Below are 14899 nucleotides of genomic sequence, written 5' to 3' on the forward strand. Positions count from 1 at the left end.
CAACCTCCTTTGGAAAACCCACTCTGGAGAAGACTCCAAGCAGGGCTCTTGCCACAACAGGTGCTGTTGTGGTCCTCAGGGGTAAAGCTTCTGGATACCTGGTGGCATGGTCCACTATTACCAGTATAAATATGTGCCCAGATGCTGTAGCTGTAGGGGGGTCCATTGGTCCTACAATGTCTATCCCCACTCTTTCAAAGGGAACCCCCACCACAGGTAGTGGTATGAGGGGGGCCTTTGTGGTGCCACCTGATTTGCCACTGGCTTGGCAGGTGACACAGGAGCGACAAAACTCCTTGGTATCTTCTGAAATATGAGGCCAGTGAAAGTGAGGGACAAGCCTGTCCCAAGTCTTATTCTGGCCTAAGTGTCCTGCAAGGGGAATATCATGGGCCAAGGTAAGAAGGAAGCCTCTGAAACTCAAGGGTATGACCAACCTCCTGGACGCACCAGCCTTGGGGTCTCTAGCCTCTGAGTACAGCAGCCCTTCATCCCAATACACTCTATGGGTACCTTGAGCATTCCCTGCAGCCTCAGCAGCAGCCTGCTGTCTGAGGGGTTCAAGAGAGGGGCAGTCTAATTGAGCCTGCCTCAGATCTGCCCTTGAAGGTCCCCCTGTCCCAAGAAACTCAACCTGATCAGGTTCCAGTTCCTCTAGGACAGTTCCTTCAGGGCTCTCAGAATCCTCCTCCTGGGAGGGCTGATCCACTGCCTGAGGCACGGGGGAAGGCACAGCCTTTACCCTACTGCTCTTTCTCTTGGCTTGTGTCTGGTCCATTGTCCCAGGATCCAGCACTTGTTCAGTGTTACACTTTTTGGCCTGTGACCTGGTCACAGCAAGGACATGTGCATCTACCCCAGCATTTCTGCATGGGTCCTATACTCCACTTCAGACCAAACTGAAGTTTCAAGGTCATTTCCCAACAGACACTCTACAGGAAGGTCTGAACTTACCACAACTTTCTTGAGGCCAGTTACCCCTCCCCAGGAGAAGTTAACAATTGCCTCACTATGGGAGGTAGTGGCATTGCTAGCGTTGGTCACTAGGTAATTCTCACCTAGCATGATCTGTCCAGGGTCCACAAAGGCAGGTGTCACCATTGTGACACTAGCCCCAGTGTCCCTGTAGGCCTAAGCCATTCTATTATTGATAAAAGGAGTCTGTCTGTACTTGCCCAGGTTACTGGGGCCTACAGTAGAGGACAAAGCTATGTCCCCATCACAGATCAGAACAGCCTGAGTAGGTATCCTGACTAGGCCAGGACCCTCCTCAGTTCCCAGGGTTAACCCTACTACACCCTTTTGCTGGGTACCACCACTTACAGCTGGACTAGGGGGTACAGTTGCCTTAGGGGCAATGGTGGCTGGGGGCTTATCCTTTTTGGTGCACTCACTAAACCAATGTGAGTTTGACTTACAATAGTTGCACCAGGGTTTCTTTTGGCCATCTTTCTTCTTATCCTTTTTGAAACCCCCCTCCTCCTGAGCCTTTTGGGGGCCTGGTGAAGACTTCTGGTCTTTTTGTTTCTGATCATTACCCTTCTGGTCTGCCTTTTTCTGATCACCGCCCTGGTTCTGGTTTTTCTGCTTAACTCTAGTCCTGACCCATCTATCTGCCTTCTTTCCCAATTCCTGGGGAGAAGTCAGATCTCAATCAGGTGTTGATGCAGTAGCTGGTTTTGACAGTTGTTAAGGATTTGTTCTCTCATGATCAAATTATACAATCCTGTATGGTCCTTAACCTTACTTCCCACTAGCCAGCCTTCCAGAGCCTTAGTGGCACAATCTACAAAGTCAGTCCAGTCCTGAGTCTGTGTCTTCTGGGTATCCCTGAACAACAACCTGTATTGTTCAGTGGTTAGGCTAAACCCATCAATCAGAGCACTCTTCAGGACAGTGTAATTTTCTGCATCCTCATCACTAACTGTGAGGAGCTTGTCTCTACCTTTCTCAGAGAAGGCTAGCCACAAGATAGCTGCCCACTGACTTTGGGGTACCTGCTGTACTTTGCAAGCCCTCTCCAAAGCAGTTATCCATTTGTGGATGTCATCCCCACACTTGTAGGGAGGGACAATCTTGCTCAGGGTTCTATTATCATAGGTCCTGTCTCTATCCTTAGGGATATTGCTGCCACCAGTGGGTTCTAACCCACTTAACTTCTGCTCTCTGGCCAGTGCAAGCTTCTCCTTGGCAAGGGCAAGTTCTTCCCTCTCAATCCTCAGATTAGCTTCCCTCATTCTGGCCTCATGCTCTTTTCTCTGTGGGGAAGTTATTCCCCTGTGAGAAGAGGCATTGGAGCTGTTAGAGACATGGGAGTGGATGGATTCCCTTGAAGGGGATCTGTCTCTCCTGCTTCTCTGGTTAAGCCCACTTGAGGGTCTGAATGGGGGGGCCCCATTCAGACTACCAATCAAGCTTAAGTTAGCCTGGCTAAGTCTCCCAACTTTGACCTGGCTGTCTACCTCCTCGTCTGAAGTCCCATCTGACTCATCTGTAGTAGGTAGACCCTCACCTGTACCTAGGGTACTAGCCTGGGAGACCTTCTGAGCATCATACTCCTCTAGGATCTCCACTAGCTGAATGAGGGTAGGGTTTGAACCCTGTTTTAACTTTCTGGAGGTACACAATTGTCTCATCTCCTGAAAAGTTAGGGTATCATATCTAGAGGGGATCTTTCTAGGATCTACCCCTCCTGAGAGAGAATCAACTTGATCTCCTCTCAGAGACATGATCTAGTGAGGGTGTGGTGTGTGCACCTACCTACACTAGTTGTATCTACTAAACCTCTCTAGTAGTTGTAGTCAGGGTGTGCTAGGCCCTTCAACCTACAACAACTAAGTCCAGTAGGACTTAAGTATTTATAATCTATGGTTCGAGGCATATGAGCTGCAGATCACACACTGAGGATAAGATCGCCATCTGGTGTTGGGCTCGGATGATTGCAGGTTGTTGTTGTCTTCGGAAGAAGCCTTTGGTCACGAGATTGGTGACTCCTCCCCTGGACAACAGTGCGCATGGGCATCCACTCCATCGTCAGATTGTTTCTTTCCGCCATTGGGTTCGGATGAACTTTTTTCCGCTCCAGCAGAAAACTTCCAGCAATCGAATTAACTCTTCAATCTTCATTCCATCGAAATCGAAATCAACTCGGACCGGTTCCGGAAGCGGCTGATGGACAGGACACCCTTTAAAAAATGCCCCCAGTGTGGAGCGAAGTTCCCCCACAGTGATCACCACGAGGTTTGTAACCTCTGCCTGTCGCCGGAACACAACGAATCGAACTGTCCAGCTTGTGCCGCTTTCCGTTCCAAGAAGACCCTCCGGGACCGAAGAGCTCGACGCCATATTATGGCCAAACCAGCTCCAGAACCGGAGGACATCTTTGCTCAGGATGTTCCTGAAGATGACACCGAAGATCTCGAGATCGTGTCCGAGGCCGACGATTCCGATGACCTCATCACTCCAGGGCAGCGTGTGAGTACCACCCCCCCTGCCCCTACCCCATCCAAAAAGACATTGGTCAAGACTCCGCCAGCTGGGCCCAGTCGCGACCGAAAATCCTCTTCAGAAGCCCCGCCCTTGGGCCCGGCTCCGAAGACATCTAAGCCTGTAGGTGGCTCGGGATCGAGCAAACCTCATGTTATTGTACCTATAACACCTTCGGCACCGAAAACTCCACTGTCGGCACCGAAACAGGCTTCAAGACCGAAATCTCCTTCGGCACCAAAACATTCCTCGGCACCGAAGTCTCCACCGGCACCGAAACGTTCTTCGACATCGATGCCTAAAAGTCCCTCGGCACCGAAGATTCCATCGGCACCGAAAACTCCATCGGCACCGAAAATTCCATCGGCGCCGAAAACTCCATCGGCACCAAAAACTCCGTCGGCACCGAAAAATCCATCGGCACCGAAAACTCCGTCCACACCGAAAAAAGTTCATAAAGACCCGAAACGGCCATCGCCACCACCACTTTCGGAGCCGGATGAACTTTTTCGCCCAGATCCTACTCAAAAGCGGATCTACATCAATCCCAAAACCGGACATGTGACTGCCGTCCATACAAGAAACGGAAGCTGGACATCACACCACCTCCAGCTCCCATACGGAAGAAGGACTGTGCTACTTCACCACTTCGTCCTTCCTCTCCTGTGTTACCTCCTAACCCGTCCCCCCCTCCTCCTCCTCCTTCTCCTTTACCTTTACCATCTCCCTCTCATTCACCTCCTCCACAGGATGATAATGATGATTTAGGGGGAGGGGCGGACCCTGATTTATTTAATGATCCTCTTGATCCAAACGACCCTTTTACGTTCCCAGACACAGCACCAGTAGATGACTGGTCTTATCCAATGCCTGACCCCACTACCTACCCTTCCAAGCCCTCCCCTCCTGATGACCATTTGGGGTTTGGCCAACTGATAAATAGGGCAGCAACATTCCATGGCGTCACAATGCACACGGACGCCCCTGAAGAGGACTTTCTCCTCAATACTTTTGAGCAGTCACAAAAAACTGTTCACATACTGCCCATGATTAAAGGGGTTATAAAGCATGCCACTGAAGTCTTTAAAGACCCTGTTAGAGCTAGGGTTCTCAACCCCCGCATCGAAAAAAAATACAGACCAGCCCCGCAGGACCCTGCATACATTAAAGCCCAGCTCCCTTTAGACTCCTTGGTCGTATCAAATGCCAGGAAGCGTGTTAACTCACAGACAACTGGAAAAACGCCTCCCCCGGACAAGGAGTCTAAGCTTTTAGAGGCCTCAGGCAAACGAGTCGCCGCACAGGCGGCGAACCACTGGCGTATTGCCAATACCCAGGCCCTGTTAGCCCGGTATGATAGGGCGCATTATGACCAACTTGAGGACCTTATGCAACATCTGCCTGAGCCCTTTAAATCCCAGGCTACTGACCTCATTCAAGAAGGCAAATTAATATCTAATGCCTCCATTAAATGCGCCTTAGATGCGGCAGACACTGCTTTTAGGGAGGTCAATACTAGCGTCTTACTCAGACGACATGCCTGGCTTCGTATTTCCGGTTTTAAACCGGAGGTTCAAACCACAATTCTAGCTCAACCTTTCAACCAAGAGCAGCTATTTGGCCCTGCAGTGGACACTGCATTAGAAAAAATGAAGAAAGATAATGAGACTGCCAAATCTATGGGAGCACTGCAGTCTCCTCAAACCCGGGGTTCCTTTCGTCGCTCCTTTTATAGAGGAGCCTCCAAAAATGTGGGAACTGAGACCACGTCCACCTTCAAAAATTCTGGACAAACATCCCCTAACAGAGGATATTTTCGAGGGGGTTATAGGGGAAACAATAACAAAGGACGAGGACGGGGGAACAACAACAACACCCGCACCTCCCCAACCACCAAACAGTGACTTGCCACCACTCCCCCCAGACCATTCCACTCCGGTCGGGGGGCGGCTCCAACAATTCCTACCTGTCTGGACTTCCATCACCACAGACAGGTGGGTAAGACAAATTATCCAGTCTGGCTACTGCCTCGAACTAATACAATCCCCCCCAAACATACCACCCAAACAACGTCCAATGTCCTCACATCATCTCTCTCTCCTCAAACAAGAAGTTCAATCCCTGTTACAAAAACATGCGATAGAACCAGTCCCTCTTCAACATCAGGGAACAGGGGTATATTCCCTATACTTCCTCATTCCCAAAAAGGACATAACGTTAAGGCCCATACTGGATCTCAGACTACTAAACCAGTATATACAATCAGATCATTTTCATATGACCACCCTCCAACAAGTCCTCCCACTATTACAACAGGGAGACTTCCTCGCCACATTGGACCTCAAGGACGCGTACTTTCACTTCCCTATGCATCCCGCTCACAGAAAATATCTACGATTTGTAGTAGATGGGCAACACTATCAATTTACAGTTCTCCCATTCGGAGTAACAACAGCACCCAGAGTGTTCACCAAGTGCTTAGCAGTCGTGGCAGCGCACCTCAGAAGACAACAGATCCATGTCTTCCCCTATCTGGACGATTGGCTCATAAAAGCCAATACTCACCAAAAATGCGTTCTCCACACTCATCGCACTATTCAAACCCTCCACAACTTGGGATTCACTATCAACTACCCCAAATCCCATCTACAGCCTTCCCACTTACATCAGTATCTAGGAGCAACCATAGATACATCCAAAGCCATAGCTTATCCCAGCACTGCCAGGATAGCCAGTATACAAAATCTCATCTCTCAATTTCAAACTCATCAATCTCTTCCAGCAAGAGTGTTCATGCAGCTCCTAGGCATGATGGCGTCATGCATCTCCATAGTCCCACACGCACGACTTCAAATGCGTCCCTTACAGGAATGTCTAGCACAACAGTGGAACCAAGCTCACGGACAACTTACCGATCTGGTGTTGGTGGACAGTCGCTCACTTCGCTCACTGAAATGGTTGAACACCATCAACCTGTCCAAAGGGCGGCCGTTCTTAGAGCCTCTTCCACAAGTTGTGCTAACTACCGACGCATCTCTCATGGGGTGGGGAGCCCACCTCCTTCAACATACCACTCAGGGCAGATGGACCAGTCAACAAAAACTGCTCCACATCAATCACCTAGAACTCTTAGCAGTGTTCCTGGCACTAAAATCCTTTCAGGTACACCTAAAGAACAAAACTGTCCTCATACGCACAGACAACATGACGACAATGTATTATATACAGAAGCAAGGGGGGACACATTCTCTCCAACTGTCCCAACTAGCACAGCAAATCTGGAGATGGGCAATTCCCCAAAACATCTACCTGTTAGCAGAACATCTCCCAGGAATCCACAACCAGGTGGCCGACCTCCTAAGTCGCCACACGCAGCAGATCCATGAATGGGAATTACACCCCAAGGTTCTACTCCTATTCTTCCAAAAATGGGGACAACCAGACATAGACCTGTTCGCCACTCCCGAAAACACAAAATGCCCAACCTTCGCCGCCAGGTTTCCACACCCACAGTCGAAGGGCAATGCCCTATGGATGAACTGGTCAGGCAGATTTGCATACGCTTTTCCGCCTCTCCCACTCGTTCCATTTGTGGTACGCAAACTCAAACAACAGTCGCTAACACTAATACTGGTAGCTCCCACTTGGGCACGTCAACCGTGGTTCACCACACTTCTGGAAATATCTTTAGTTCCACATCAAAGGCTACACCTCTCCCCGGATCTATTAACCCAGAACCATGGAGAAATCAGACACCCAGATCCTCAAACACTGAACCTAGCGATCTGGCTCCTGAAGTCTTAGAGTTCGGGTACCTCAACCTCCCTCCAGACTGTATGAATATCATAAAGGAAGCCAGACGACCTACTACTAGAGCATGTTATGCCGCAAAATGGAAACGATTTGCCATCTACTGCGCTAATAATGACATACATCCATTGGACGCTTCCATCCAAAACATCATTTGCTATCTACTACACTTGCAAAGATGCAATCTAGCGTATTCCTCTATACGTTTACACCTAGCAGCCTTGGCAGCCTACTTGCAAAATAGGCAACACCTGTCCCTCTTTAAGGTACCAGCCATCAAAGCGTTTATGGAAGGTCTGAAAAGAATTCTTCCCCCAAGATTACCACCTTCCCCAGTGTGGAATCTCAATGTTGTTCTAACAAGACTTATGGGTCCCCCATTTGAACCTATGCACAAATGTGAATTACAGTTCCTAACATGGAAGGTAGCTTTCCTTATCGCAATCACTTCCCTACGAAGAGTAAGTGAAATACAAGCCCTTACACTAGAGGAACCTTTCTTACAACTACACCGTAATAAAGTAGTTCTTAGGACAAACCCTACATTTCTTCCAAAAGTGATTTCCCCTTTCCACCTTAACCAATCAGTAGAGCTACCGGTCTTTTTCCCTAACCCAGACTCCGTAGCTGAAAGGGCCCTACATACCTTAGATGTCAAAAGAGCCTTGCTTTATTACATCGACAGGACAAAACCTTTTCGAAAGACAAAACAACTCTTTGTTGCTTTCGCACCACCACATAAAGGCAATCCCATCTCCAAATCCGGTATAGCCCGGTGGATAGTTAAGTGCATCCAAATATGCTACCAAAAGGCTAAACGTACACTTACAGTTCCCCCTAGGGCGCACTCCACGCGTAAAATAGGGGCTTCTATGGCCTTCTTAGGTAACATTCCCTTAGAAGACATTTGCAAGGCAGCCACGTGGTCTACCACGCATACCTTCACTAAACACTACTGTGTTGATGTGCAAGCCAAACAACAGGCCTCAGTGGGCCAGGCTGTCCTAAAAACTTTATTTCAAACTGCTGCATCGGATACAGGTGACCACCGCTAAGGGGAAGCACTGCTATATAATCTATCCTCAGTGTGTGATCTGCAGCTCATATGCCTCGAACGGAATATGCTACTTACCAGTATGCATCTGTTCTTGGCATGTATAGCTGCAGAGTCACACACGCCCACCCGCCTCCCCGGGACCTGTATCTGTTCCAGCATTTGTCTTACTTAGACATTGCACATGGACATCCTTTCTTTTCATTCCTATACACTCCATCTTTTCCCATCATGGCGAAAAAACAATCTGACGATGGAGTGGATGCCCATGCGCACTGTTGTCCAGGGGAGGAGTCACCAATCTCGTGACCAAAGGCTTCTTCCGAAGACAACAACAACCTGCAATCATCCGAGCCCAAAACCAGATGGCGATCTTATCCTCAGTGTGTGACTCTGCAGCTCTACATGCCAAGAACAGATGCATACTGGTAAGTAGCATATTCCTTATATGTACCTAAACAATATCTGTGTGATCTTTCAATTTAGTATCTCAAGATTACAATGGTATTACAACAGCAAGCTCAGATCCCAACCGCTGCTCACCAATGTGAGAAGTTGGCCTGATATATGATGTCACTAATTCTAGTGTACACCCTGTATCAGTCCAAACAACCCTTATGGTGATTGGTTGTAAAGTCAACCTTATAGACCAGCTATCCTAGTGGTAGCATGGACAAGAGCAGTCTTAGGCTAAACTCTGTATGGCATGTGAAGCCAGCTGTTATACCATTTGTAATCCCTTGAATACCAAATGAAAGGACACCACAACAGATATATATAAAAATAGAATGTATTTATTCTAGTCAAACCCTCAGCACTCTTTATGAGATTCGAGGTAAGTTCAACACAGTCTTATTTAAGCATACATTAAGTCACACAGGTAAGTAATACAGTTAGGCCCTAGGGGCCACGCAAACCATATACTAAGTAAGTGGTATAAGAACCACTGTCACGAACACAGGATAGGCCTAGGCAATCGCTGGGGCTACACTATACTACCAAAGGTTAGGAAGTGGGAGGCCCACGGAATTCAGGTGCAGAGTGGAAACACTCACGCGTAATGCGTAAAAGTCGATAGAATTACTAGAAGTTAGAAATTAACAGTTTTAGGACACTTCTGGTATAGCTAGAAAGTCGAGACTCGGAAACTAGACCCTAGGATAGTCAATACCCTTGTGAGCACCGAAGTACTCAAGTTACCTAGCCCACGGGCTGCGGGTGCATAGGTGTGAACTTGCGTCTGGTTTCGTCGTTGACTTCTATGGATGCCTGAAGGAAAGTTGCTGACAGGCAGTCAGTGAAGAGTGTCCGATGGATCCCAAGGAGGGGATCAAGAAGGAAGGAACCTGCAAGCAGAAGGGACAGAGTCTAGGTCACCAGCCAGGAGCCGGGAAGGAACCAGGAAGGAGCCAGGTGATGTCGTGAAGATGCAGGTGAAGAGGTGAAGCTTGTCGCAGCAGCCACGGGTACCAGGAGACGTCGAGGACGACCAGGACCAGGAGGTGAGCTGTCCCACGAAGGCTCTTGCTGTCGGCGGCGTCGAAGTCGAGTCAGGACCCAACAAGCCTTGACAAGCGGAACCCACGCAGGATGGAGGACTTGCTTCTGGTGCAGACCAGGAAGGTCTGGGGTGCTTCTCTTTCACAGAGGAGCGGGTGCAAGTCTGGAGGAGCCGGACCAGCAAGATGAAAGTAAAGGTTCGTCGTCGCAGAGGCTACTAGCCAACGGGCCAGCAACCGGACAACACGTCGAGCAACACAGGTGCAGAAGGGCCCCACGCAGAACACGTGAAGTGTGGGGAGCTGATCTTCTTTGCAGATGGTGCTCAGGAGTGGGGCTTCTCAATTCCCCAAGCACAGCCTCGAGGGAGCCTAGGAAGTCGCGCTAGTCAGTTACTAGCCACTTTTCCCAAGTCGCCGGTTCGACGTCCCTCGTCGCCTCCACGGGTCTCAGCTTCGCTGGAGATGTGGATCTGGTTCAGAGGTGTCTGGAAGTCTCGGCGCTGGTCAGTCTCTGCAGTCGTCCCTCGTAGGATTCAGTTGCAAAGCAAGCAGCGGTCGCTAGATGGTGCCTGGTTGCCCAGGGTGGTCACTCCTTGGCCACAAGGGAGATTTCTTCAGTCTTCTTCCTGAGGTCGAATGTCGAAGGTCCAGAGTTTCTGTTCAAGTTGCAGATTCAGGTTAATCTAATTTAGCAGGGCTCAGCTAGCTACTGATATACTGGGCTAGTGGGCTGGGCTACCTGCAAGGTCCCTCCTATGGGTGGGACCAGGAAGGGGAGTGGCTACACCCCCTTTCCTTTGTCCAGTTTCGCGCCAGAGCTGGGGCTGGAGTGCCCCAGCGCCGGTTTGAACTGGACTATGCATGGGACACCTTGTGTGCCCCAGGCAGTGTCTAGTTTCTTTCATCCCTCCCTGCCCCAATACACTAACTCCTGTCTGGGGTGGTGCTCGCACCTCCCAAGGCAGGAAACCTATTGTCCAAGCCTCCCTCGCTGGAAGGACTCCCAGCAGCAGGAGGTCAGACTTGTGTCTGTGGCAGCAGCATCCATTTTGTGATGCTGGGGCTCTGGTTAACTTTAACCGGGTAAGTAGGTTTCAACATGTCTTCTGCCTCTAGAAGGGAGGAATAATATCCTCATTGCCAGAAATGGTATGGGGGTATTATTCCAAAGTGTTAGACACCTTACACGACATGTTTCGATAAAGACAAACCATAGTTACCATAACCGTTTAAGATTATAAGGCACTTTAAGAGTATATGGTAGGCTATATCATAGAACAGCTATAAGGACATGGTTCCGAAAGCTGCAGACAGGCTCAGTTCATGCTAGAGCACCATCTCACATGTTACCAAGCACTCTGCCTCCAGGATTGATAAGGCCTGCCATAGGAGTGGCTGATAGGTACACATGTGTCTATATATAAGGTAGGTATAGGAATACTACACCTAAGCAAGGGGTGATTACACGACCTCACCCCAGCTGAGTGATCAGCCAGTTGTTTCATAATGGAAGGCCAGGCCAGGGGTGGCATAATACATGCTGCAGCCCCTGGTAGGCCTAGGGTACACCTATGCCCTGGGTACCTAAGGTACACTGTACAGGATACCCTATCCAATTGGGTTATGCACCTAAAGTACATAGTATTAGTTTAGAGAGAGAACAGCTGGGCTGTGGGTCTGATTAGCAGGCCCACAGCCACATCTAAGTCGAAAACCAGTGAAGCAAAAGCAAAAGGTGGGGGTGAACATAGAAAGCAGACCCTACTCTCCTACACTCACTCTCCCAGCTCATAAGCCCCGTTCCATAGGGTCCTTTGGTCCCGTCCTCACTTTCCCGGCTCATAAGCCCAGTTCCGTAGGGACCTTCGGTCCTCTCCTCACTATCCCGGCTCATATCCCGGCTCATAAGCCCCGTTCCGTAGGGTCCTCTGGTCTGCTCCTCACTATCCCGGCTCATGAGCCCCATTCCGTAGGGTCCGTCGGTCCGGTCCTCACTATCCCCGCTCATAAGCCCCATTCCGTAGGGTCCTTCGGTCTGGTCCTCACTATCCCGGCTCATTACCCCCATTCCGTAGGGTCCTTCGGTCTGCTCCCCACTATTCCACCCCGCGCTCCTGGACTGAAAGAAACTCCCGCGGCGTCACCGGAGGCTGAGTCCGCCCCCGGAGCCCCGGACCTCGGAAGGAAGGACCGGGCGAAGCAAGAGCCGTTGCAGGAAGCAGCACCGGAGGAGGAGCCGCCCCCGTCCCAAGACCCGGTGAGTGCCTTGAAGGAGAGGGGGGCGTCGGGGCACATTGCAGGTACCCGCACCTCCCCTCCAGTGCGAGGTCTGCAGGGTTGGGTGGCCCGTGGGGCCTCACCCGAGTCTGATTCCCCCGAGCGGGACTCCATCGGCCGCATTTTGTTGAAGAGCCCAGAGGGGCTCATACCGGCCCATTTGTGCAGCGAGCCCTCCCTGAGAGGCTCTGGAGTGCCACCTTCGTCTCTGCGAGGCTCAGGGGGGCATTTCTTGTTGTTTGAGCCCAGCGAGGCTCCAAGGGGCCAGTCCTTTGTTTAGAGCCCACAGGGGCTCAGGGGACAGCCAGTTGGCAGAGCCTGCAAGGCTCCAGCGTTGGCCCCCTCATTGTTTTACAGCTGCCCAGCACTTCGTGGGCAGCTGCTCCGTTTAGGCGCCTGACACTGGGACACAGGGCGTCCTAGCCCCAACAAGGCCAGTTGGCCTATGGACAGTCACAGGTGGTGACTTATGTGAGTTTGGCGCAATTGTGGTTTCCTGCACCTCTGAATGTGTTTTTATGCGTCATGTGCCTTGTGTTTACACCGCTGAATGTATGTTAGGCATCCGGTGCTTTCCTTCCCTACACCTCTGAATGTGTTGTGATGCATCATGTGTAATGTGCTTAGACCCCTACAGGTATTGTGATACTTAGGTCGTTGTTTTTCTCCTAGTACAGGTGGTGCTAGTGAGGTCCTGGTTCCCTGCGCAATATTCTCCTAAGGTGGTTAGGGTTGCATAGGTGGTACTTAACATTTACCAGTAGTTACTGGTTGTGTGCTACAGTGATTTACTTTCTATGTTCTAAGTATTATTCTAAGTGCTAGTTCTAAAAGTGCTGATTCCTGACAGTGGTCCATGTGGCCCTGTCCCGTGTAAATAGTCCCTTGTAAAATTCTGCCCAGTGCCAGTTGGCACAGTGTAAATTGTGTGAATATTATCTAATGTGTTTTGGTATAATACAAAGGCTATTTTTATATGTAACCTTGTGTGGAGTTTCTTTTGTGGTGGGCCTTGGGTGTTGTTGCTGGGTGCGCGCGCAAACGCTTTACACATTGCCTCCGGGATAAGCCTGACTGCTCGTGCCAAGCTACCAAGGGGGTGAGCAGGGGTTATCTTTGGCGTATAAGTCCCCAGCCCTGACTAGAGTGGTGGTTTCAGCCTGGCTTTGGCGCAAGCCTTAGCCAACCAGAAATCCCATTTCTAACAATCCCCATTTCGTAGGGTCCTTCGGTCCGGTCCTCACTATCCCGGCCCATTAGCCCCGTTCCGTAGGGTCCTTCGGTCCGCTCCTCACTATCCCGGCTCATAAGCCCCGTTCCGTAGGGTCCTCTGGTCCGCTCCTCACTATCCCGGCTCATAAGCCTTTTGAACTCTTGCCTACCTGTAGCATTTAAGGCGTGACTCGTGAGGGGTTTGTCTAGTTGCAGTGACTTCGGCTTGCAGCAGGCTTTTTCATGCTCTTACCCTGACACATCGTTCCTGAAGGAAAAGATAGTCCCTTGTGCCCATCCTCTGCTCCTGACTTCTCCTGTCATGGCTCCTCTGAGAGCCCCTATCATACTTCACATGCCAGTTGGCATCTCGAGTAGTTTCCTGACAGGACTAATGCTCTTGGACCTCGGACAGAACCTGTGTCACCTTCAGTGGCACCTTTCCCATAGAGCAGCCCTTTAACACATTGGTAACTCATTGGGTGGTCTCTTGTACACCTGATGGTTGGAGGCGCTGGTCTCCCTTCTCCTGAAGTCATCGATCGCCTCTAGGAAGGGCCACAGCTGCGCCTATCACCTTCCGGTGTCATGCTCTCCTGAACATCAAGACAGTCACATGGGTGCGCCGCATACCTTCTGCAAACACTACGCTATAGAAGTTGGCTCATGAGGGAATGCTCGATATGTAGGGCTGTCTTTAAGATTGTTTTGGTTGAGTTGCCTGCGTAAAAGGGTTCTGTTCATCAGCTGTGTGCGTTTCATTCCTCCCACGGCACAGGAGATAGAGGGGACGAATATGCAGTGACCAGTACTTGCCAGTAGAAGGATAGTCCTTGGCCCAGTGACTAAAGAGAACCCCACCCACTGCCAATCCCTACTGCTTTGAGATTGACAAATGAGGTGGTGCGAAAGCCCGTAGGAGCGAAGGAGGTGGAATCAGGGGTGCCCATGAGGCCGTTCTTGAAAAGTAGCTCTTTGCAAAAGATCCAATCAGTGCCTGTTCGGTGACTCGTGGCTCCCGGCACAGAGTGAGGCTCTGCTGTCTGAGAGTCACTATGGCGAGTGACTTCTGTTTATGTGAATAATTGAGTCATATGGTTTGCTGGGAACGAAGACTACAGCCCCCAGAACACATTATTTAGTAAATAGTAGCTCTTGAGGGGTGGCAAGGGTGTTATTGAGGGTGTAGCAGAAGTGGAAACCACTGTAAATTGGCAGTTCACCTACCTCACCTGCCGTTCAGTTGCCTGCCTCCTTGAGAGGTGGTGGAACTACTGGGTTTCAGTCTCCAGCGCCTCAGCTGGTTCCCAGGATCCTTAGGCCACAGGGTTGGTGGGCTCCCTGAGTCAGAAGTCCTGCCCTATTTAGGGTGGATCTTTTGAAACATATGTTTTTATCCAGGACTCCAGTGTTAAGGCGACCCTTGGCAGGAACAATCCTCCATGACTGCACATCAGGGCCATTGTTTGATTTTGTATTTCAGAAATAAACCATAGTTTTCGGCCGGTGTTTCTTAAATGTTAAAAGAATGCTGACCTGTCTCCTTGTAGTGGTGGCC

The 14899-nt window shown here is 50.2% G+C and overlaps 1 protein-coding gene across 8 annotated transcripts in view; it reads left to right on the forward strand.

Moving 5' to 3' along the window:
• KYAT1 (kynurenine aminotransferase 1) overlaps positions 1 to 14899 on the forward strand; it is a 412259-nt gene that overhangs the window by 336374 nt on the left and 60986 nt on the right. The window lies entirely within an intron of this gene.

The sequence above is a fragment of the Triturus cristatus genome, chromosome 1_2, assembly GCF_964204655.1.
Source record: "Triturus cristatus chromosome 1_2, aTriCri1.1, whole genome shotgun sequence".
NCBI lineage: Eukaryota > Metazoa > Chordata > Amphibia > Caudata > Salamandridae > Triturus > Triturus cristatus.